This window comes from Halichoerus grypus, chromosome 9 (assembly GCF_964656455.1).
Source record: "Halichoerus grypus chromosome 9, mHalGry1.hap1.1, whole genome shotgun sequence".
Classification (NCBI taxonomy): domain Eukaryota; kingdom Metazoa; phylum Chordata; class Mammalia; order Carnivora; family Phocidae; genus Halichoerus; species Halichoerus grypus.
Genome location: NC_135720.1, coordinates 13,710,676 through 13,734,601, shown reverse-complemented (window position 1 = coordinate 13,734,601; position 23,926 = coordinate 13,710,676). Strand labels below are relative to the sequence as shown.

General features: G+C 37.8%; 1 pseudogene; it reads right to left on the bottom strand.

The window, feature by feature from the left end:
* Positions 1-327: 327 nt before the first annotated feature.
* On the bottom strand, positions 328-23,648 carry LOC118521550 (small ribosomal subunit protein eS17 pseudogene; annotated as a pseudogene).
* Between the last annotated feature and the right edge of the window lie 278 nt (positions 23,649-23,926).

Genomic DNA, 23,926 nt, shown 5'->3' with positions numbered 1-23,926 from the left:
GGAAATCTTCTGATATTTTGGGATTTTGGAAAACTTCCTCCTAATCCAGTGTAAGAATATTTTCCTGGGTTTTCTTCTACATATTTCTGCTTTATTGAATGATATTCTTCTTGAAATGGGCCAGCTCTAGACCTCTAGAGCATGTCTGAGGTACAAAAGGAATATAAGGGAAGTTTCCGTTCCTCACATTTTTTTTTCCTCCTCAAACATTTGCTTATCTCCAGCTACTGTTTATTTTACCATATTAGTGACTTATAAAGGTTGTTTTCTCTAGATAAAGCTGGATATAGTAATCATACTAATAGCTTTTCTTCTATAATATGGCTCTTTTTGTTGTTGTCCAGGGTTTATTGAAGATATTACAGCACAGCAGAAAGATTCAAACGGCTCCATGTAGTGTTTTGAAATTCACCCCAGCTGTGGCCTGAATGACCTGCAGGTTGGACAGACTGCCAAAGTCCAAGACCTTCAGTATCTTCTTAGTGTCACGATCTACTTCAAAGATCTGATCCAGGACTGAGACGTCAGGAACACAATTGTCTCTCCCTTCTCTCTCCTCCTCCTGCAGTTTGATGGGGGTCCCTCTCAACTGGGCCTCTGTGAATCTGCTTGCTCAGATGTGTCACAGAGCCTGCTCCCTCATTGTGGAGCTCCTTGCTGGGAATAACGGCGATCCCTGCGCACTCGTGCTTGGGGGTGTGGAAATCGCCGTCCCGGTGCGTGTAGTATTTCTGTTATGACTTGTGCCACCCTCTTCACGGTTTTGGCGCCAACACAGTGCACGTTGGCGGCTCCCTGGTAAAAGAGCAATATGGCTCTTTTTTAATCTCCTCCCCAGAGTCAGTGTGCTGCAGTATGTTACTCATTTTATTCATTAACTAGAGGCTCCATGAGTACTTTCTTGTGCCAATTCTGGAAAGCTATCCAAGACCAGATGCGTCCTTAACCGATCTTTTGGTTAAAGTCTCCATTAAAATTTAAAAGATTCTTTAAAGTTAGTCCTTGTAATGTCACCTGTTAACTACTCCTTTGGACACATAGCAATGATAAAGGAAAAGCTGGTTAAAAAGGGGAGGTGGGATCAAAATCAAAGGGTAAGGTAAACAATCATACTTAAAAACACACAAGACCACTTTTTAAATTTTTTTATTATTTATTTATTTTTTTAAGATTTGATTTATTTATTTGACAGAGAGAGAGACAGCGAGAGAAGGAACACAAGCACGGGGAGTGGGAGAAGGAGTAGCAGGCTTCCCGCGGAGCAGGGAGCCCAAGGCAGATGCTTAACCAACTGAGCCACCCAGGCGTCCCTGTGATCACTTTTTTTTACCCATGATATATTGAAATAGTAATTTCCTAGGTAGACTTCTATGTTTTGTTTTTATTGCTAAGTCAATTTAAAATTCTAATAGAATGCCTCTTGACTGATAAGAGAGATTAATATGCAAACCTAATACTTAACTCCCCAGTGATAAGAAGATGATTGGAAGTAATGGTGGCTGCAAAAATCAGAGTCAGTTAATGTCACTAAAGAGAATAATCAAAAGTTTTGTGAAATTTTGTTTTTGTGAAGCAAACTGCTTAAAATGTCCTCTGACAGTATTTATAATATTGAACTGATCAACTAAAAAATGATTCTTTAGATTAAATACAGAGAATTCTTTGCTATAAGTGGCAGAGGAGTATAGTAGCTAAAAGCACAGATTTTTGAGCAAAATTCCAAGATTTGGGGTCTGAGCTTTTACAATTTCTGACTGTGTGACTTGAATTGTTCTGTACCACAGTTTCCCCATTAATAAAATCCAGAGTAATAATGCATACTTCATGAGTTCTTGTGAAGACTAAGAGCTGATTTATAGGAATCACTTACAGCAATGCTCAGCAACTAGTAATCACTATAGGTCAACAAGTTAAGCTATTAATATAAATTGGATGAATCAAAATACCCAATAGACTTTTTTGAATTTTATTCATCCTCAAATTTTTGCAGCAATATGGACTTTAGTAGCAATAAATGTTCCTATAATTGAGATGATTTTAACAACATAAAAAACAAACAAAAGCATAAAAATAAGTCTTAATTATCTTAAAGTTCAAAAAGCTTGGGATTTTATTCTTGCCAGTGTATGGCTTTCAGTTGGTAAATTGTACCAAAAAAATGTTGATCCTTGTAAAAGGTATGTTCTAAAGATGAAATTAAATTATAAATAAAAAATGTTGGAAAGTGATTTCATTATTATAAAAAATGCAAACATTATTGTTAAGACTATACAAGTATGGGGGGGGCGGAGCAAGATGGCGGAGGAGTAGGAGACCTGGATTTCGTCTCCTCTCAGGAATTCAGCTGGATAGGGATCAAACCATTCTGAACACCTACAAACTCAACAGGAGATCGAAGAAAAGAATAGCAACAACTCTCTGAACAGAAAAGCGACCACTTTCTGGAAGGTCTTTTCTGATTTGTTTAGAGTATATTTTCTGGGGACGTTGTTACCCTGCTAGCATTTTGTTCTCTCATTAATCTATTCTCCTCTGCACAAAATGACAAGACGGAAAAAATCACCTCAACAAAAAGAACAAGAGGTAGTACCGACTGCCAGGGACCTACTCAATACGGACATTAGTACGATGTCAGATCTAGAGTTCAGAATCATCACTTTAAAGATACTAGCTGGGCTTGAAAAAAACATGGAAGTTATTAGAGAAACCCTTTCTGGAGAAGTAAAAGAACTAAAATCGAACCAAGTAGAAATCAAAAAGGCTATTAATGAGGTGCAATCAAATATGGGGGCGCTAACTGCTAGGATAAATGAGGCAGAAGAAAGAATCAGTGAGATAGAAGACCAAATGATGGAAAATAAAGAAGCTGAGAAAAAGAGAGATAAACAACTACTGGATCACGAGGGCAGAATTCGAGAGATAAACGATACCATAAGACGAAACAACATTAGAATAATTGGGATCCCAGAAGAAGAAGAAAGAGAGAGAGGTGCAGAAGGTATAATGGAGCAAATTATAGCAGAGAACTTCCCTAATTTGGGGAAGGAAACAGGCATCAAAATCCAGGAAGCACAGAGAACCCCTCTCAAAATCAATAAAAATAGGTCAACACCCCGACATCTAATAGTAAAACTTACGAGTCTCAGAGACAAAGAGAAAATCCTGAAAGCAGCTCGGGAGAAGAGATATGTAACCTACAATGGTAGAAACATTAGATTGGCAACAGACTTATCCACAGAGACCTGGCAGGCCAGAAAGGACTGGCAGGACATATTCAGAGCACTAAATGAGAAAAATATGCAGCCAAGAATACTATATCCAGCTAGGCTGTCATTGAAAATTGAAGGAGAGATAAAAAGCTTCCAGGACAAACAAAAACTAAAGGAATTTGCAAACACGAAACCAGCCCTACAACAAATATTGAAAGGGGTCCTCTAAGCAAAGAGAGAGCCTAAAAGCAACAGAGACCAGAAAGGAACACAAACAATATACAGTAATAGTCACTTTACAGGCAATACAATGGCACTGAACTCCTCTCTTTCAATAGTTACCCTGAATGTAAATGGGCTAAATGCCCCAATCAAAAGACACAGGCTATCAGATTGGATTAAAAAACAAGACCCATCGATATGCTGTCTGCAAGAGACTCATTTTAGACCCAAAGACACCCCCAGATTGAAAGTGAGGGGGTGGAAAACCATTTACCATGCTAATGGACACCAAAAGAAAGCTGGGGTGGCAATCCTTATATCAGACAAATTAGATTTTAAACCAAAGACTGTAATAAGAGATGAGGAAGGACGCTATATCCTACTTAAAGGGTCTATCCAACAAGAAGATCTAACAATTGTAAATATCTATGCCCCTAACATGGGAGCAGCCAATTATATAAGGCAATTAATAACAAAAGCAAAGAAACACATCGACAACAACACAATAATAGTGGGGGACTTTAACACCCCCCTCAATGAAATGGACAGATCGTCTAAGCAAAAGATCAACAAGGAAATAAAGACTTTAAATGACACACTGGACCAAATGGACTTCACAGACATATTCAGAACATTCCATCCCAAAGCAACGGAATACACATTCTTCTCTAGTGCCCATGGAACATTCTCCAGAATAGATCACATCCTAGGTCATAAATCAGGTCTCAACCGGTACCAGAAGATGGGGATCATCCCCTGCCTATTTTCAGACCACAATGCTTTGAAACTAGAACTCAATCACAAGAGGAAAGTCGGAAAGAACTCAAATACATGGAGGCTAAAGAGCATCCTACTGAAGAATGAATGGGTCAACCAGGAAATTAAAGAAGAATTAAAAAAATTCATGGAAACCAATGAAAATGAAAACACAACTATTCAAAATCTTTGGGATACAGCAAAGGCAGTCCTAAGAGGAAAGTATATAGCAATACAAGCCTTTCTCAAGAAACAAGAAAGGTCTCAAGTACACAACCTAACCCTACACCTAAAGGAGCTGGAGAAAGAACAGCAAATAAAGCCTAAACCCAGCAGGAGAAGAGAAATAATAAAGATCAGAGCAGAAATCAATGAAATAGAAACCAAAAGAACAGTAGAACAGATCAACGAAACTAGGAGCTGGTTCTTTGAAAGAATTAACAAGATTGATAAGCCCCTGGCCAGACTTATCAAAAAGAAAAGAGAAATGACCCAAATCAACAAAATCATGAATGAAAGAGGAGAAATCACAACCAACACCAAAGAAATACAAATAATTATAAGAACATATTATGAGCAACTCTATGCCAACAAATTAGATAACCTGGAAGTAATGGATGCATTCCTAGAGATGTATCAACTACCAAAACTGAACCAGGAAGAAATAGAACACCTGAACAGACCTATAACCACTAAGGAAATAGAAGCAGTCATCAAAAATCTCCCAAAACACAAAAGCCCAGGGCCAGATGGCTTCCCAGGGGAATTCTACCAAACATTTCAAGAAGAATTAATACCTATCCTTCTGAAACTGTTCCAAAAAATAGAAATGGAAGGAAAACTTCCAAACTCATTTTATGAGGCCAGCATTACCTTGATCCCAAAACCAGACAAAGACCCCATCAAAAAGGAGAATTACAGACCAATATCCCTGATGAACATGGATGCAAAAATTCTCACCAAAATACTAGCCAATAGGATCCAACAGTACATTAAAAGGATTATTCACCACGACCAAGTCGGATTTATCCCTGGGCTGCAAGGTTGGTTCAACATCCGCAAATCAATCAACGTGATACAATACATTAACAAAAGAAAAAACAAGAATCACATGATCCTCTCAATAGATGCAGAAAAAGCATTTGACAAAGTACAGCATCCTTTCTTGATCAAAACTCTTCAGAGTATAGGGATAGAGGGTACATACCTCAATATCATAAAAGCCATCTATGAAAAACCTACAGGGAATATCATTCTCAATGGGGAAAAACTGAGAGCTTTCCCCCTAAGGTCAGGAACGCGGCAGGGATGTCCACTATCACCACTGCTATTCAACATAGTATTGGAAGTCCTAGCCACAGCAATCAGACAACAAAAAGAAATCAAAGGCATCCAAATTGGCAAAGAAGAAGTCAAACTCTCACTCTTTGCAGATGATATGATACTTTATGTGGAAAATCCCAAAGACTCCACCCCAAAACTGCTAGAACTCATACAGGAATTCAGTAAAGTGGCAGGATATAAAATCAATGCACAGAAGTCAGTGGCATTCCTATACACCAACAACAAGTCAGAAGAAAGAGAAATTAAGGAGTCGATCCCATTTACAATTGCACCCAAAACCATAAGATACCTAGGAATAAATCTAACCAAAGAGGCAAAGGATCTGTACTCAGAAAACTATAAAATACTCATGAAAGAAATTGAGGAAGACACAAAGAAATGGAAAAACATTCCATGCTCATGGATTGGAAGAACAAATATTGTGAAGATGTCAATCCTACCTAGAGCAATCTACACATTCAATGCAATCCCCATCAAAATACCATCCACTTTCTTCAAAGAAATGGAACAAATAATCCTAAAATTTGTATGGAACCAGAAAAGACCCCGCATAGCCAGAGGAATGTTGAAAAAGAAAAGCAAAGCTGGTGGCATCACAATTCCAGACTTCCAGCTCTACTACAAAGCTGTCATCATCAAGACAGTATGGTACTGGCACAAAAACAGACACATCGATCAATGGAACAGAATAGAGAGCCCAGAAATGGACCCTCAACTATATGGTCAACTAATCTTTGACAAAGCAGGAAAGAATGTCCAATGGAAAAAAGACAGTCTCTTCAACAAATGGTGTTGGGAAAATTGGACAGCCACATGCAGAAGAATGAAACTGGACCATTTCCTTACACCACACACAAAAATAGACTCCAAATGGTTGAAAGACCTCAATGTGAGACAGGAGTCCATCAAAATCCTAAAGGAGAACACAGGCAGCAACCTCTTCGACCTCAGCCGCAGCAACTTCTTCCTAGAAACATCGCCAAAGGCAAGGGAAGCAAGGGCAAAAATGAACTATTGGGACTTCATCAAGATAAAAAGCTTTTGCAAAGCAAAGGAAACAGTCAACAAAACCAAAAGACAACTGACAGAATGGGAGAAGATATTTGCAAATGACATATCAGATAAAGGGCTAGTATCCAAAATCTATAAAGAACTCATCAAACTCAACACCCAAAGAACAAAGAATCCAATCAAGAAATGGGCAGAAGACATGAACAGACATTTTTCCAAAGAAGACATCCAAATGGCCAACAGACACATGAAAAAGTGTTCAATATCGCTCGGCATCAGGGAAATCCAAATCAAAACCTCAATGAGATACCACCTCACACCAGTCAGAATGGCTAAAATTAACAAGTCAGGAAATGACAGATGTTGGCGGGGATGTGGCGAAAGGGGAACCCTCCTACACTGTTGGTGGGAATGCAAGCTGGTGCAGCCACTCTGGAAAACAGTATGGAGGTTCCTCAAAAAGTTGAAAATAGAGCTACCATATGATCCAGCAATTGCACTACTGGGTATTTACCCCAAAGATACAAAAGTAGGGACCCGAAAGGCTACGTGCACCCCGATGTTTATAGCAGCAATGTCCACAATAGCCAAACTGTGGAAAGAGCCAAGATGTCCATCAACAGATGAATGGATAAAGAAGATGTGGTATATATATACAATGGAATATTATGCAGCCATCAAAAGGAATGAGATCTTGCCATTTGCAACGACGTGGATGGAACTGGAGGGTATTATGCTGAGCGAAATAAGTCAAACAGAGAAAGACATGTATCATATGACCTCACTGATATGAGGAATTCTTAATCTCAGGAAACAAACTGAGGGTTGCTGGAGTGGGGGGTGGGGTGGGAGGGATGGGGTGACTGGGTGATGGACACTGGGGAGGGTATGTGTTCTGGTAAGCGCTGTGAATTGTGCAAGACTGTTGAATCTCAGATCTGTACCTCTGAAACAAATAATGCAATATATGTTAAGAAAGAAAAGAAGAAGAAGAAGAATGTAGCAGGAGGGGAAGAATGAAGGGGGGGAAATCGGAGGGGGAGAAGAACCATGAGAGACGATGGACTCTGAAAAACAAACTGAGGGTTCTAGAGGGGAGGGGGTTGGGAGGATGGGTTAGCCTGGTGATGGGTATTGAGGAGGGCACGTTCTGCATGGAGCACTGGGTGTTATGCACAAACAATGAATCATGGAACACTAAATCTAAAACTAATGATGTAATGTATGGGGATTAACATAACAATAAAAAAATTAAAAAAAAAAAAAGACTATACAAGTATATTCTTGGTAGAAATTTATAGAAATTCCTCACTCAAATAATAAGAAACACTCCGTTTAAGAGATTACTTCCAATGCTATTTAAAAATCATGTCAAGTTGAAGATAGTGAATTGAATCTACCCTTACTCTATTCCCCAATAAATTGAAATGACAATGAAATATTTATAAAGAAATGGATTCATAGCAATCTGAGAATGAGACAAAGGTCATTAACACCTAGATATTTTGAAAAATTTCTGAAAGATAGAGAGAAGATTTGATCATAATGACAATCTAAAGCTGAGACGGCAACATGGAACAAACACAGAGAATGGCTAAATCACTTGAAAGGTCTTTTCACTCAGCTCAGCTATGGAAAGACTCCAAACTCTGGATAAGAAGGCACTCAGGGTTGGAGGGGGAGAGGGTTATATATTAATGATAATTAATCAAAGGGTTAGCAACACAAATACTGCCAGTCTCTACCCTCCCTACCTCAAGCATGCAGCCAAGTCATTTTTGCCCACATTAACCTGGACAGAATAATCGCAGAAGCAAGTTTCTCAAATTATAGTCTGTTAACCCCTCGTATCAGAGTTCTTGAAAATTCAGTATCAGACTTACTAAAAATTCAGATAACCTATTCCATTCCAGATCTGTCCCTTCTGGGCAGGACATTAGAATATGTATTTTGAGCAAGTTTCTCAAGTGATTTTTCTGCTTCCCACTATATTTTGAGAATCATCACACTAAAGAAAATGAACCACTCGACTTGTGGTGGCAAGATATCCTTTAAAATGTGTTGAACTATAGTCACTTTCTTATTCTGATGGAGATGGAGCCAAAGGAGCCAGAGTTACCCTCCTATTTGAAAAAAAATCCCCAAATATTTGACAAGTTTTTCAGAAAATGGGCATCACGCAGGATAGGATCACTGAGAGAGGAAACGCAGAGGAAGCGAACACTGTGATTGTCTGTTTACTGCCTACAGAGCAGGAAGGCAAACCAAGTGGAGCCCAGTGAGAGAGCGAGAATTTCTAGATCTGTCCAGGGTTTCCCTCAGTTTTTTGCTGAGTATGGATTAGCATGTGTGCGTGAGGAAATTACTTGAGACCAGAGAAAGAAACACCCGAAAGGCGCAAAAGGGTCGATTCTTGGTCTCGTGGAGGGCCAGAACGAGTTTGTTTTCCTACCTGATAGGGAAAACATACTCCGTGGGTTTCTGAGTGGAAGGTTCCTGCCTCAGTAGTGGGGAAAAATTAGCCCCAGACTAAAGGCTTCTCTGGTCCCATCTAAAAATGTTATAAATAAGACTTGAAAGGATCAGACAAATTCTAAGTCATTTGACTGAATTTTAGAACAAAGCTAAAAAATATTTATAGTCATATAAAAATTTCTATCACTCAGGAGTTAAAATTCAATGTATGGCGCCCATGCATGCAAAGACACAGGAAAGGTCCCAGGACAATTCGATGGAGGGAAAGGAAATTTTTTTCAGCAAATGGTGCTGAAACAATTTTTTATTTTCTTTTATTATGTTATGTTAATCACCACACATTACATCATTACTTTTTGATGTAGTGTTCCATGATTCATTGTTTGCATATAACACCCAGTGCTCCATTCAATACGTGCCCTCTTTAATATCCATCACCAGGCTAACGCATTCCCCCACCCCTCCTCCCTTCTAGAACCCATTTCATAGCCATGTGTTAAAATGTTAACCTCAACCCTTACTTCAAGGTTTGTATAAAAATTAACCCCAAATGGATTGCTGTCTTAAAAATAATGGCTAAAAACTATAAAACTTATAGACAAAACCAGAAGGATATAGGGATTTGGGTTTGGCAAAGATTTCTTAAACATGATGCAAATTGTTTTAAAAGGTAATATATTGGACTTCATCAAAATTAAATACTTTTATTTACTAATATTTACTAAATATTAGAAAGAGTGTGAGAGCTTGTACAAGCAGAATGGGGAGGGGTAGGGGAAAGGGAGAGAGAGAATCTTAAACAGGCTCCATGCTCAGTGCAGAGCCCGATGCGGGGCTCGATCTCACAACTCTGAGATCATGACCTGAGCCAAAATCAAGAGTCAGACGCTTAACCGACTGAGCCGCCCAAGCACCCCAATATATGATTCTGTTTATATAAAATTATAGAAAATAGAAACTAATCCATGGCATCAGAAATTCTATCAATGACTGCCTGGGGCCAGGGTAGGGGCAGGAGATGCAATTGCAAAGGGGCATGTGAAACTATTGAGGTTGATTGATAATCTTAATTATCTTGATTGTTGTGGTCATTTCCATGAGCTAGTCATATGTCGAAACTCATCAAATTTCCACTTGTGTATATGTAGTTTATTGTATTTCCCCCTAGGTTCCCTCCTGAGGGCCAAGGTACCTTTCCCTGAGAAACTAAGGAATATTGGTTGCTGAAAGGTCGCTGCTGTATTTTTCTTAGGCAACTGCTCCCAGGAGCAGAGAAACGCACTACCCAAAGCTTTAACCCATGGGAGAGGATGGCAGAAGGATAATAACTGGTTGATACAGAAGTAGAATGTCTCAGTCATCTTGCCTCAACTAGGATCAACTAAAGGCTCATTTACAACCAGACTGAGGGTCGGCTCTTTTGTGGGTCCAATCCTTCCTTCTTCACTTTTTATAGTCTCTCTCTTGAGACCACTCCCCAATACTCCATGCAACTCCATACCTCAGGGTCTATCACCATGGAGCCCAAGCCAGTATATTTGGCCTCAGGATTGGTGTAGGAAACAGATATTAAATAAAATTTTAGCGCTAGGTCTTTTATCAGCTGTCTGGCAATTACTGGTGGAAAATAGATTATGGGTAGCTCTAGCTTGTTGTCAAAATATTCACCAGTGGTAAAATAGGATGTATAATTAGTGGAGACAAATCACTGCCTGATGCTCAGTATCTCTGGTGCTTGAGAAGTGTGATGGAAAGGGTTAATTATAAGGACTATGAATTGGGAGGCAGTTGCTGAGTACATTTGATTCATGGATTTATTGAACAATGATGATGATTCACTGCTTATCCAAGGCAAAATATAAAAGCCATAGTCTTTTTGCAGTACTTAGGAAAAACCTCCTGCACCAGGAGTGTGTGTGCGCCTCAATTTGAGACAACTCTGAAGGGCCATCCTAGCTCAGTAGCTCCTGGTAGGATGGGCTGAAGTCTCATCTGCCACTGCATCGTCCGTCAGCTCCTGTATCTGCTCAGTGTGGCCGTGCTCGCCTTCTTCCAGCTGTATCTCCAAAGAGCATTCATTCTCCAGTGAGCTATCTGCATGTGACTTCCTGTACTCTTTTCCCAAGGAGCCCAGTTCAAGGCCTGCCCTTGCACTTTATAGCTAAGCTGTCCCTTTTGCATGTACACAAAGTTCACCTTCTGTGTCCTTCAGTGCAACCTTCCAATTCAGGAAGGTGGGCTACTGGAGAAACAGGAAACAGGCTTATATAAGGAAGCAAAACTGTCCCAAATCACCTCTATATAGCAACCAGGGGCTTCATTCATAAACATGATTGATACTCAAAGATCTCTAGACTTTTGAAGGGGAACAACAGCACAAAAAGAAAGACCAAGATGAATCAACAGGATAATTATTCCTTGACGAAAGGGAGCTAATTGGGCAAGAGAAAAGGAGGCTAAATATTCTAATTGGTATTCTTGATCTAACAGTGATCTGTGTTTTTTTTTTAATTTTTTTATTGTTATGTTAATCCCCATACATTACATCATTAGTTTTAGATATAGTGTTCCATGATTCATTGTTTGTGCATAACACCCAGTGCTCCATGCAGAACGTGCCCTCCTCAATACCCATCACCAGGCTAACCCATCCTCCCAATCCCCTCCCCTCTAGAACCCTCAGTTTGTTTTTCAGAGTCCATCGTCTCTCATGGTTCTTCTCCCCCTCCGATTTCCCCCCCTTCATTCTTCCCCTCCTGCTACATTCTTCTTCTTCTTTTTTTCTTTCTTAACATATATTGCATTATTTGTTTCAGAGGTACAGATCTGAGATTCAACAGTCTTGCACAATTCACAGCGCTTACCAGAGCACATACCCTCCCCAGTGTCCATCACCCAGTCACCCCATCCCTCCCACCCCACCCCCCACTCCAGCAACCCTCAGTTTGTTTCCTGAGATTAAGAATTCCTCATATCAGTGAGGTCATATGATACATGTCTTTCTCTGTTTGACTTATTTCGCTCAGCATAATACACTCCAGTTCCATCCACGTCGTTGCAAATGGCAAGATCTCATTCCTTTTGATGGCTGCATAATATTCCATTGTATATATATACCACCTCTTCTTTATCCATTCATCTGTAGATGGACATCTTGGCTCTTTCCACAGTTTGGCTATTGTGGACATTGCTGCTATAAACATCGGGGTGCACGTACCCTTTTGGGTCCCTACTTTTGTATCTTTGAGGTAAATACCCAGGAGTGCAATTGCTGGATCATATGGTAGCTCTATTTTCAACTTTTTGAGGAACCTCCATACTGTTTTCCAGAGTGGCTGCACCAGCTTGCTTTCCCACCAACAGTGTAGGAGGGTTCCCCTTTCTCCGCATCCCCGCCAACATCTGTCATTTCCTGACTTGTTAATTTTAGCCATTCTGACTGGTGTGAGGTGGTATCTCATTGAGGTTTTGATTTGGATTTCCCTGATGCCGAGCGATATTGAACACTTTTTCATGTGTCTGTTGGCCATTTGGATGTCTTCTTTGGAAAAATGTCTGTTCATGTCTTCTGCCCATTTCTTGATTGGATTCTTTGTTCTTTGGGTGTTGAGTTTGATGAGTTCTTTATAGATTTTGGATACTAGCCCTTTATCTGATATGTCATTTGCAAATATCTTCTCCCATTCTGTCAGTTGTCTTTTGGTTTTGTTGACTGTTTCCTTTGCTTTGCAAAAGCTTTTTATCTTGATGAAGTCCCAATAGTTCATTTTTGCCCTTGCTTCCCTTGCCTTTGGCGATGTTTCTAGGAAGAAGTTGCTGCGGCTGAGGTCGAAGAGGTTGCTGCCTGTGTTCTCCTTTAGGATTTTGATGGACTCCTGTCTCACATTGAGGTCTTTCAACCATTTGGAGTCTATTTTTGTGTGTGGTGTAAGGAAATGGTCCAGTTTCATTCTTCTGCATGTGGCTGTCCAATTTTCCCAACACCATTTGTTGAAGAGACTGTCTTTTTTCCATTGGACATTCTTTCCTGTTTTGTCAAAGATTAGTTGACCATATAGTTGAGGGTCCATTTCTGGGCTCTCTATTCTGTTCCATTGATCTATGTGCCTGTTTTTGTGCCAGTACCATACTGTCTTGATGATGACAGCTTTGTAATAGAGCTGGAAGTCCGGAATTGTGATGCCACCAGCTTTGCTTTTCTTTTTCAACATTCCTCTGGCTATGCGGGGTCTTTACTGGTTCCATACAAATTTTAGGATTATTTGTTCCATTTCTTTGAAAAAAGTGCATGGTATTTTGATGGGGATTGCATTGAATGTGTAGATTGCTCTAGGTAGCATTCACATCTTCACAATATTTGTTCTTCCAATCCATGAGCATGGAATGTTTTTCCATTTCTTTGTGTCTTCCTCAATTTCTTTCATGAATATTTTATAGTTTTCTGAGTACAGATCCCTTGCCTCTTTGGTTAGATTTATTCCTAGGTATCTTATGGTTTTGGGTGCAATTGTAAATGGGATCGACTCCTTAATTTCTCTTTCTTCTGACTTGTTGTTGGTGTATAGGAATGCCACTGATTTCTGTGCATTGATTTTATATCCTGCCACTTTACTGAATTCCTGTGTGAGTTCTAGCAGTTTTGGGGTGGAGTCTTTGGGGTTTTCCACATAAAGTATCATATCATCTGCAAAGAGTGAGAGTTTGACTTCTTCCTTGCCAATTTGGATGCCTTTGATTTCTTTTTGTTGTCTGATTGCCGTGGCTAGGACTTCCAATACTACGTTGAATAGCAGTGGTGATAGTGGACATCCCTGCCGCGTTCCTGACCTTAGGGGGAAAGCTCTCAGTTTTTCCCCATTGAGAATGATATTCGCTGTAGGTTTTTCATAGATGGCTTTTATGATATTGAGGTATGTACCCTCTATCCCTATACTCTGAAGAGTTTTGATCAAGAAAGGATGCTGTACTTTGTCAAATGCTTTTTCTGCATCTATTGAGAGGATCATATGGTTCTTGTTCTTTCTTTTGTTAATGTATTGTATCACGTTGATTGATTTGCGGATGTTGAACCAACCTTGCAGCCCAGGGATAAATCCGACTTGGTCGTGGTGAATAATCCTTTTAATGTACAATTGGATCCTATTGGCTAGTATTTTGGTGAGAATTTTTGCATCCATGTTCATCAGGGATATTGGTCTGTAATTCTCCTTTTTGATGGGGTCTTTGTCTGGTTTTGGGATCAAGGTAATGCTGGCCTCATAAAATGAGTTTGGAAGTTTTCCTTCCATTTCTATTTTTTGGAACAGTTTCAGAAGGATAGGTATTAATTCTTCTTGAAATGTTTGGTAGAATTCCCCTGGGAAGCCATCTGGCCCTGGGCTTTTGTGTTTTGGGAGATTTTTGATGACTGCTTCTATTTCCTTAGTGGTTATAGGTCTGTTCAGGTGTTCTATTTCTTCCTGGTTCAGTTTTGGTAGTTGATACATCTCTAGGAATGCATCCATTACTTCCAGGTTATCTAATTTGCTGGCATAGAGTTGCTCATAATATGTTCTTATAATTGTTTGTATTTCTTTGGTGTTGGTTGTGATTTCTCCTCTTTCATTCATGATTTTGTTGATTTGGGTCATTTCTCTTTTCTTTTTGATAAGTCTGGCCAGGAGTTTATCAATCTTGTTAATTCTTTCAAAGAACCAGCTCCTAGTTTCGTTGATCTGTTCTACTGTTCTTTTGGTTTCTATTTCATTGATTTCTGCTCTGATCTTTATTATTTCTCTTCTCCTGCTGGGTTTAGGCTTTATTTGCTGTTCTTTCTCCAGCTCCTTTAGGTGTAGGGTTAGGTTGTGTACTTGAGACCTTTCTTGTTTCTTGAGAAAGGCTTGTATTGCTATATACTTTCCTCTTAGGACTGCCTTTGCTGTATCCCAAAGATTTTGAACAGTTGTGTTTTCATTTTCATTGGTTTCCATGAATTTTTTTAATTCTTCTTTAATTTCGTGGTTGACCCATTCATTCTTCAGTAGGATGCTCTTTAGCCTCCATGTATTTGAGTTCTTTCCGACTTTCCTCTTGTGATTGAGTTCTAGTTTCAAAGCATTGTGGTCTGAAAATATGCAGGGGATGATCCCAATCTTCTGGTACTGGTTGAGACCTGATTTATGACCTAGGATGTGATCTATTCTGGAGAATGTTCCATGGGCACTAGAGAAGAATGTGTATTCCGTTGCTTTGGGATGGAATGTTTTTTTTTTTTGACAGAGAGAGAGACAGCGAGAGAGGGAACAGAAGCAGGGGGAGTGAGAGAGGGAGAAGCAGGCTTCCCGCCCAGCAGGGAGCCTGATGTGGGACTCGATCCCAGGACCCTGAGATCATGACCTGAGCTGAAGGCAGTCACTTAACCAACTGAGCCACCCAGGCGCCCCAGTGATCTGTGTTTTAATCAGTCTTTCCTTGAATACCTCTGAGATGGAGCAACTTTTAATATTCTTAAAGTCCATTTGTGCGTTTTCTTCTGTGACTCCCTTGACTCCCTTGTATATATTGTTTGGCAATGTGTTGGCTGCACTACACATATCTAATTACTGCAGAGAAAGAAGATTTTGCTTGTTTTTATTGTTCTTTTCTTTTCTTATTTACCTTTAGAGCTCACTTGATTTCTTTCTCTTTCTGCTTTATCTTGAACCAATGTTCTTTCTCTAAGGACAATGTTCTTTTTCTAAGGATGTGTTCTTTATGTTATCATAATATAGGAGTAATTTTTAATGAGAAGTTTTGAAGGGAAGAGTGCCTTTTTTATTGGTGTCTCAACTAAAAGCATATTCCCATTGGACAGAAACAATAATTCAACCTCTCTACGTAATTCTATTAAATGACTTCCCTTGGCTGTTCTATTTGAGGTCCCTTGTATATAACCAAATCATAATTAATATCCATGCATATGCTACATATGCCATAAAATGTTCCTCACTAGATACATCTGAGTCCATCAGTGGTATTTAAAAAAAAGAGAAGGAGGGAGAAACAGAAACAGAAAGAGGCAGAGTGTGTAAGTGTGTAGGCATAAGATTGTCAGGCAATTTAGAAGTAGTCATTTGGGTACAAAGAATGTGCAAAATAATGATGACTATTAAATATGTCAGATCCAGTCCCAAACTAAGTATTAAGAGAAAAATTCAGTATCTCTAGAAAGGATGGATGGTCCCTTACAATTCACTTAATCTTTATTCTTCATTGAATATCATTGAGGAGGCCATTCATGTAATGAGATGATTAAGGGATCAGTCTTTGTAGCACCTTGGCATGTATTTGAATCCCACCTGTGTTTTTTGTTTGTTTGTTTTAGGCAGATCACTTAACTTCTCAGAACCTCAGCTTCTTTGCCTTGGAAAGGGGGATAGCAGTAATACCTGCTTTCTGGGGTAGCTGTTTGGATTAAATTTGTGAGAACAATGCCTAGAACACAATAACACTCGTGAGGGTAAGACATTGTTATTATTTTTAAGATTGCTACTAGGTAAATATACTAATGTTCAGATATCAGTTTTTAAAGCCATTTAGAATGTTTAATTTTGGTGTAAATTAAAGGAGGCATTAAAATTAATAACTTAAGTTTCATAGAAATCTTGTTTGGTTTTATTTATTCTGTGGCTTACACGAATTAATATAAGTCTAACACACCTGCTGAAAATTAGCTTTAAATCTTTATACTTGTAAACTGCATCATCCCAATTATTTTAGATAGATAAGCACATTTAAATAATATGTTTTCTAATAAGATTTGCTCATGTAGACATTATATTAAACTGGTGAAGGGATTAATCGTCTAGAGTTTACTATAGAATAGCACAACAGAGACTACTGTGGTCTATGTTTAATAATTCTTTATTTAAGCAAGTTCTAAATATGACTCAAAGCTTCTGTTAGGTTAGATTTAAAACCAGGTCTAGAATTCAAGACCTATTTTTAAAGATACTATTTTACCTAGTGAATTTTATTTGTCCAAATTGTTTATTTTACTTGTTAGAATTGTTTAAAGTGCTATTTGAATAGGCTATATGTTATATATTATATATCTATTGTTGTATTTGGTTTGTAAATCTCCTATGGTGTCATATATAAAATAATGTAGTTGAAACAAATGATTTTTCTTTTAATTTCATATGGAAATATCTATTTTTGGGGACAGGTCTTTGATTTGGGGTTGACATCCTTTTTGCGGCATGTAATGTCAATTGAAGCTCTGATTTCCTTTTGTTTGCGGTTTGTAGGAAATTTTTGCTTAGGGTTTCTGGTCTTCTTATACAGTGTTGGTTTCTTTGTTGCTTTTCAGCTTCCTAAAATATGGTTTCTGTTTTTTATTTCACTTTATTTTCTTTAGTAACTCGTATAATTTCAATACACTATAAAATGACTATTTGGGACATCCATCTCCACACCCTTTTTATGAGGTTTAGTTGAAGCAAAATTCAGGGGTGGTAAACCAACTGTTCCAGACAGCTGCATTTGCAAAAAGATTGAAAATAATTAGAGGGAAAAAAAAAAAACAGCCTTTGGAATAAATCTGCCCTTATTCTCTTGTTTCTATCTTCTCTCTACTCTTCAAGAAGTCCTTCCCATCTGGAGTTACCCTTGGAAACAAAACTTCCTGAACTTTTACTCATTGAGTTATTTCCCATATACCCCTTAGCCACACTTTCTTTCCACACTCATTATTCTCTCTTGAATCTTAGATCCAACTCAGCATTAGCTGGTTATTAAAGGAGAGAAAATATGTTTGTTGACCTTCAGTGGAAGGAAGAGACAAGGGATGAAAGAAATCTCTGAACACAAGCCATGAACTTCTTGGTTATAGGTATTTACACTGGGGAGAAAGTTTTGAGAAAAAAGGTGATATTATTAATACAGGCTTAATTACATTGATAAAGCCCTGGATAACAGTGTAAACTGAGGAATCTTTGCTCTGACAACAGATTGAGCCTAAGGGCTAATAGAATGGAAGAAGTGTTGCAAAAGAGGACAAATTGTTTTTCTGGACAATTTTATATTATGCAGTTTTTCTATGAGGGTATAGTGCCTCTATTTGCCATTAGTTCCACCTACTTCATCATTTTTCCTCCTGTCCTCTCATTCACAAGAAATTCTAGTCTTTGACACAGAACGTCACAATATTGCCCACGTGACATATTCTAGTGTTTAGTGTGTTGAGAGGTCAATGCAAAAGGATCAGTATAGTTCTTCATTTATCATATCTAGTTAGCATGTCAGCTAAGGTGGCCTGGCGTTTTGTTAGATTAGCCAATGAATCCTTTCTCTTCCTCTTCCTGTGACTTTTTTTATTATGTGTGGCCAACCAGAGGCTGCTAATAATGTTCCAAGAATTATATGTGGGTTTTAGAGAGAAGCAAAAACCCCACATAAGCTGCTGGTTCAAAGTGCACACCAAAACTGTAATTCCAGACATTATCGAGCTAATTACATATTTGTGATTTCTATTTAAGTTACTTGAATATAAATCTCTCAGGAAACCTATTAGGATGATTGTTAATAAGCAAGCCCAAAATTGGAAGTTTCTATGTTTATGGCTTTCTTAAGTAATACTAAAAAAAAAAATCAATTTTTTATTTCTAGGACTTTATGCAAGTTGTTAAATATGAAAGCATTCCTTTTAATTGTGTAAAAAGCTTTGGTTTGTATAAGCCAAATATTGTTGTTTTTTTCTTTTAAGCTTCCATAATGTTTAAATATATTCTTGGTTGGAGATTATGTGATTCTTTGAGTCCAGAAATGTTCATTAGCATTTTTGCAGGGAGTAAAAGTAACTCTGCCATATGCATGTATTTAGTTTCAAGTGGAGAGGGAAAGAACATTTTCAGTAGATTAAAATTATTCTCTATGTCTCAGAAAATCTATGGGAGTAATTATGAGAAGATAGCATAATTATGCAAACCACTAAATGGATTTTCAAAATAGCAGGACACTTATCATTTATTTATTTTAAATATTATGACACATTAATAAAATGAAAATACACAAAGGGAATGTTTATTAACAATAGCAAGGCAGTTGGGTACGGAGGCAAAAAGTAGTGGTCAAAAATGCAAGTGATGTTTTGGTTCTCAGTCTGCTCAGTCTTATTTTAATTTTTTCTGGACTCTAGGATGTAAAGTATGACATTTATTGGTCCTTCTTAACATTGTTCCAGAATGGTTCTTTCAAGAACTTTCACTGTGAAAGGAAGAAAAGGGGAAAATAGAGTGATAGTGACCTAGTAAAGGATGTGTTGATTGTTGGCTTGAGGTTAAGTATCTAAAATTAGCCCATTAGAGATTCAGAAAGAGAGTTGTCTAGGGATAGGAAAAAGGTTAATTGGGTTATATTAAGGCCCAAATGAGATTGGGCACTATGTATATTTTCTAAAAGATTATAAAATACTCTACCTTCCTTTTGTTGGGGAAAAACATTTTTCTTTACCCTTCAAGATTCTTTTGGCTGGTCTAATAATTAAATTGACATGAAAGAAATTAACAAGAGAAAAACAAATTTAATTATGTACAAATGGAGGTTCCATAAGATTCTGAGGCCTCCAGGCCGTCAGACAGTTGAGGTTCCTATGCCATCCAGAGCTAAAGAGAAGGGGTCAAGGGTTTGGGACTTCAAAGGGGTGGAAGACAATTCACAGGAAGGCAAAAAAGAGTAAATGTTTGGTAAACAATGTTTGCAGGGCCACTCAGAAACAATGCGACATAGAAATTTTAACAAACAGACTTTGCTAGGTTCCTCCCTGTTTACCACACCTAATTCATATTATAATAGTAGTTATCTATATGATAGTTCTCTTCCTGGAGCAGGTTCTCTATTTAAGTTCTTTCAGGTAGCTTGGGGCAAGGTCAAGGGTTCTTCCTGAGCCTTCTGTTTTTTAAAAATAATTGGCCTCAAATACCCCAATGCCAAAGAGACATTTTGGATTGGCAAATTTTGCTCCCCTATACCTTCATTTTATACACTGGAATAATTGAGATAATCCGGGCTATTAAAGAATAATAATATCATCTCATCATCATTATTTAATCATCATGGTTTACTTTATTGTTGACTATATACTATTCATAGCTCTTTGCACTTTGCAAGTATTAAAAATTTAATCCTTACAAATAAGCCTATGAGATAGTTGTGACACAGCTCAATATTATTATTAATTTATTCTTTGTATAATTTATTTTTAATTTTTATATAAGTCCTCCACAATGTATATTAATATATGAATTGAGCTTTATAATTTTTTAAAAATATACTTAGTAGACTTTAGATCACTTTTACTGATTTCAGTTTTTAAGAATTTCACATTTTCATTGTTTTTTTTTATTTTTTAAGATTTGTATTTATTTATTTGGCAGAGAGAGAGAGAGCACAAGCAGGGGGAGCAGTAGGCAGAGAGAGAGGGAGAAGCAGACTTCCCGCTGAGCAAGGAGCCCAATGTGGGGCTCAATCCCAGGACCCTGGGATCATGACCTGAGCTGAAGGCTAACGCTTAACCAACTGAGCCACCCAGATGCTCCACATTTTCATTGTTTAGATCATGATTTTTATTAATTTCTGTTTTCTGTGAGGTATTTAGCTGACAGGTTTTTATTTATGAGAAAATATGGGAAATTTCTGCATTATTGGTTATGTCTAAGAATGTCCTTGCACATGAATAGTAGCTCAATTTAAAATTTAATTTTTATAATAAATATTGCCCACTTGAAATGTGTTCTAGCATTTGTTACAGTGGATGAGTCATCAGATAACCAATCCAGTTTTTAATTTTTCTTTGTCTATGAATTATTTGTTACTACCTACATGGTTGTAAACATTTTTCTTAATTCCATAAATTTAGAAACAAAATAAACAGATGTTGACATGGATATCTTGTCATTAGTGTTGATTAGGGCTCAGTGAGTTCTTCTACGTTGAAGTTGCAAGCATTTTTTCAGGCTTTAATGTTGATATATTCCTCTACATTATGAAGCCCTGCATAAAAATTAATGTTTTATTCTTTTATTGTTCTTCTATTTTTAGTTCCTAGCAGGGTACCTGACATATTTGTTAAAATCATTGAATTCTTGAATGAATTGTTCTAGCAGCCTGAGAGAATAACATTTAGAGCTTCCAAATGGTAATGTAGGTTCTAAAGAACCATCAAGAGACTGAAATAAAAAATATATTTTGGAAGTTTATCTCTCCTGTGAAAGGTTAGAGTTCTTTTTGTCAGAAATTGTTGTCGATACATTATATTATTATCAATAGTCAAAACTTCAACAATCATCAATCAATAGATTTTAACATCATCAGGAAGCCCTTGCAGCATTCATTTAGATGCTGCCAAGATTCTGAAAATCATCTTTCTATTTCAAGTATTCTGGACATCTTGGTTAGAACTTCATTTGGACAAATGGTGTTAGGTCTGCAAAAGTCTAAGCTAGCTTCTTTACCCACACCCATAAGTTTTCATAAGTGATAGAGAGATGCTGGAAAGAGATTATTATTTTGCTGGACTCTGACCTAGGGCAAGAGGTTAGTAGTTTCATAAAGGGAATTTGTAATGCTGTCAGATGATAAAATTGACAACTGGGTGCTTTGGTAGGACCTTTGAGTTGCTGTGGCTCATCTGTCTATTTAAGAGTGATGCTCTATCTAGTTATCTTCTGCTGTTGCTGTTGTTATAATTTACCAACATTAAGTAAATATATATCTTTTGCTTATGACTGTTGACATTTTCTATTTTGTTAAACAATCATCTTTGTTCTTGTGCCATCTGCGCAGATTGGAGGAGGAAAGTGAATGGTGGACATAAGTGGGAAAGACAGGGAGAGAGAAAAATAATGTAAAATGAAAACCATTGGTGGGGTTTTGAGGGGTGGTGGCACAAAAAGTTAAGAACATGAATGAATAAATAGCCAAAGAGAAGATAAAGGTGTTTGTTTTGTATGGTAGACACCTAAGAGCAGATACACTTTGAAGAAAGAAAAATCTTCAGCAATTACTAAAATAAAATTGGTTCAATAAAACACTGCTCTTATTGTCAAAATAAAAACCATTCCTGCTGACCCACGTACAACATTTTGGGTCTAAGAAATATATCCTCAGATGAAAGAACTATTAATTTATCTTACTTTCCCCATGACACTCATCATATGGGGGAAGTAATCACACAGTGGATCTGTTCTGGGAGGCTCATTCAATCATCAGGTGTTTTCTAACCTCTGCCTTACAAGTAAAATGATGGCATTGCAAGAAAAGTAACACATGCCAGAGATGTGGCATGCAGGGATTGAGTCTGGTAACGTTGCTTAGTTTCATTTCCTTTTAAACAAGTCTATTTTATGTATGAATGCAGTGTGAAATTACTCTCATGGTTGACATGAGGAAGGGAGGTATTCACACTCAGAACAATATTGCTGTTTTTAAAATTTGAATAAAAGAATTACAAAAATCAACTCATCTTCTATAATCAGAGGATTTACAAACTTTTTAAAAAGATTTTAAAATCTTTAAAGATTTTAAAGCAATTTCCTCTGAGAGAAAACCAGACACAGAGAGAGAGTGCGTGCACAAATAGGCAGAGTGGCAGGCAGAAGCAGGCTTCCAGCTGAGCAGAGAGCCTGACATGGAGCTCGATCTCAGGACCCTGGGATCATGACCTGAGCCCAAGGCAGCGCTTAACTGACTGAGCCACCCAGGCACCCCTATAGCCTTTTAAAAATAGTATTTAATCTGGTCTTGAATAATCTTAGAATAATCACATATTTACATGTGTTAGGTCATTGATAATGGATATCACTTTTATCAAAAATGGGGGAAAATGAAATGCACTTTGATTTTTAGGAAATAGCACATGAGAGTATCTTGGCAAAATGTGCTACAAGATAGACCTGGAAACCACTGTTCAATTCTCTGGTCCTATGGTTTAACTTTTTCAGATTCCACATATAAATTTTGCTATAAGGGATAGCAAGGAAGGAGTGACCACAAAAAGGGGATTTGAGGTAAAAGGAGAGACTTCCTTCAGTGATAGAGTTAACATACTGTGTTAGTGAAATCGTGGGAATTCTACAGTAAACATGGAAAATTGGCAATGTGGGGATATGGAATATAACTACAGGAGTAATAAGAGTAGGTGATAGAGGAGAGGGAGCTAATGTGCAGCAGAAGACCTGGCTTTATAAAGGAGCATAGACAGTTCACTCATTGCAGTAATAGGGAAGACCAAGAAAGTGGGCACAATCCTCAGTCCTGACCAGAAATCCTTCCATATCTTATTTACCAAGTTGCATATGTTAAGTCAACTTCTTTTTTTAAATGATCCATCCACCTGTCCTCCATACTCCATTTAACACAGTACATAAATCCATTCTTTATTAAAAAATAAAAACTGGAATCCATCAAATGTGAACTCTCCTTAACTTTTAATCTCTGACCAAACTTAGCTGCAATAACACTAATCCTTCTGTCCCGCTAAGAGAGTCTCCGGTGAAAGTTGTTTTCCTCCTGAGATCCGTTTCTTCCTATACTATGGATTCTATCCCCTTTCATCAGCACACACCTTGCTCCATCTATGATTCCACTTCTTACCTGTATCTTCATCTTCCCCATCTTTTCTAACGTTAAGTGCTATCTCTACCCTTCATCTTTCTCGGCCTGCCAGGTGCAGTAGGGGAGAATGTCTTCAGAGTTAAAAGCAGACATTCTGGACATTCTGACTTTCACCCTTTGTTTTGCCTGCTATTTACACTCAGTCATTAGTTACATTTTTTCCTCAACATCATCATTTGCACTTATCAATAAGTATCCAATTCCATTGCTTTATAGTCACAATTTATCCATAGTTGTCATTTGCCAGATATGTTGTAGTTGTTAATGTGGTATCTTGA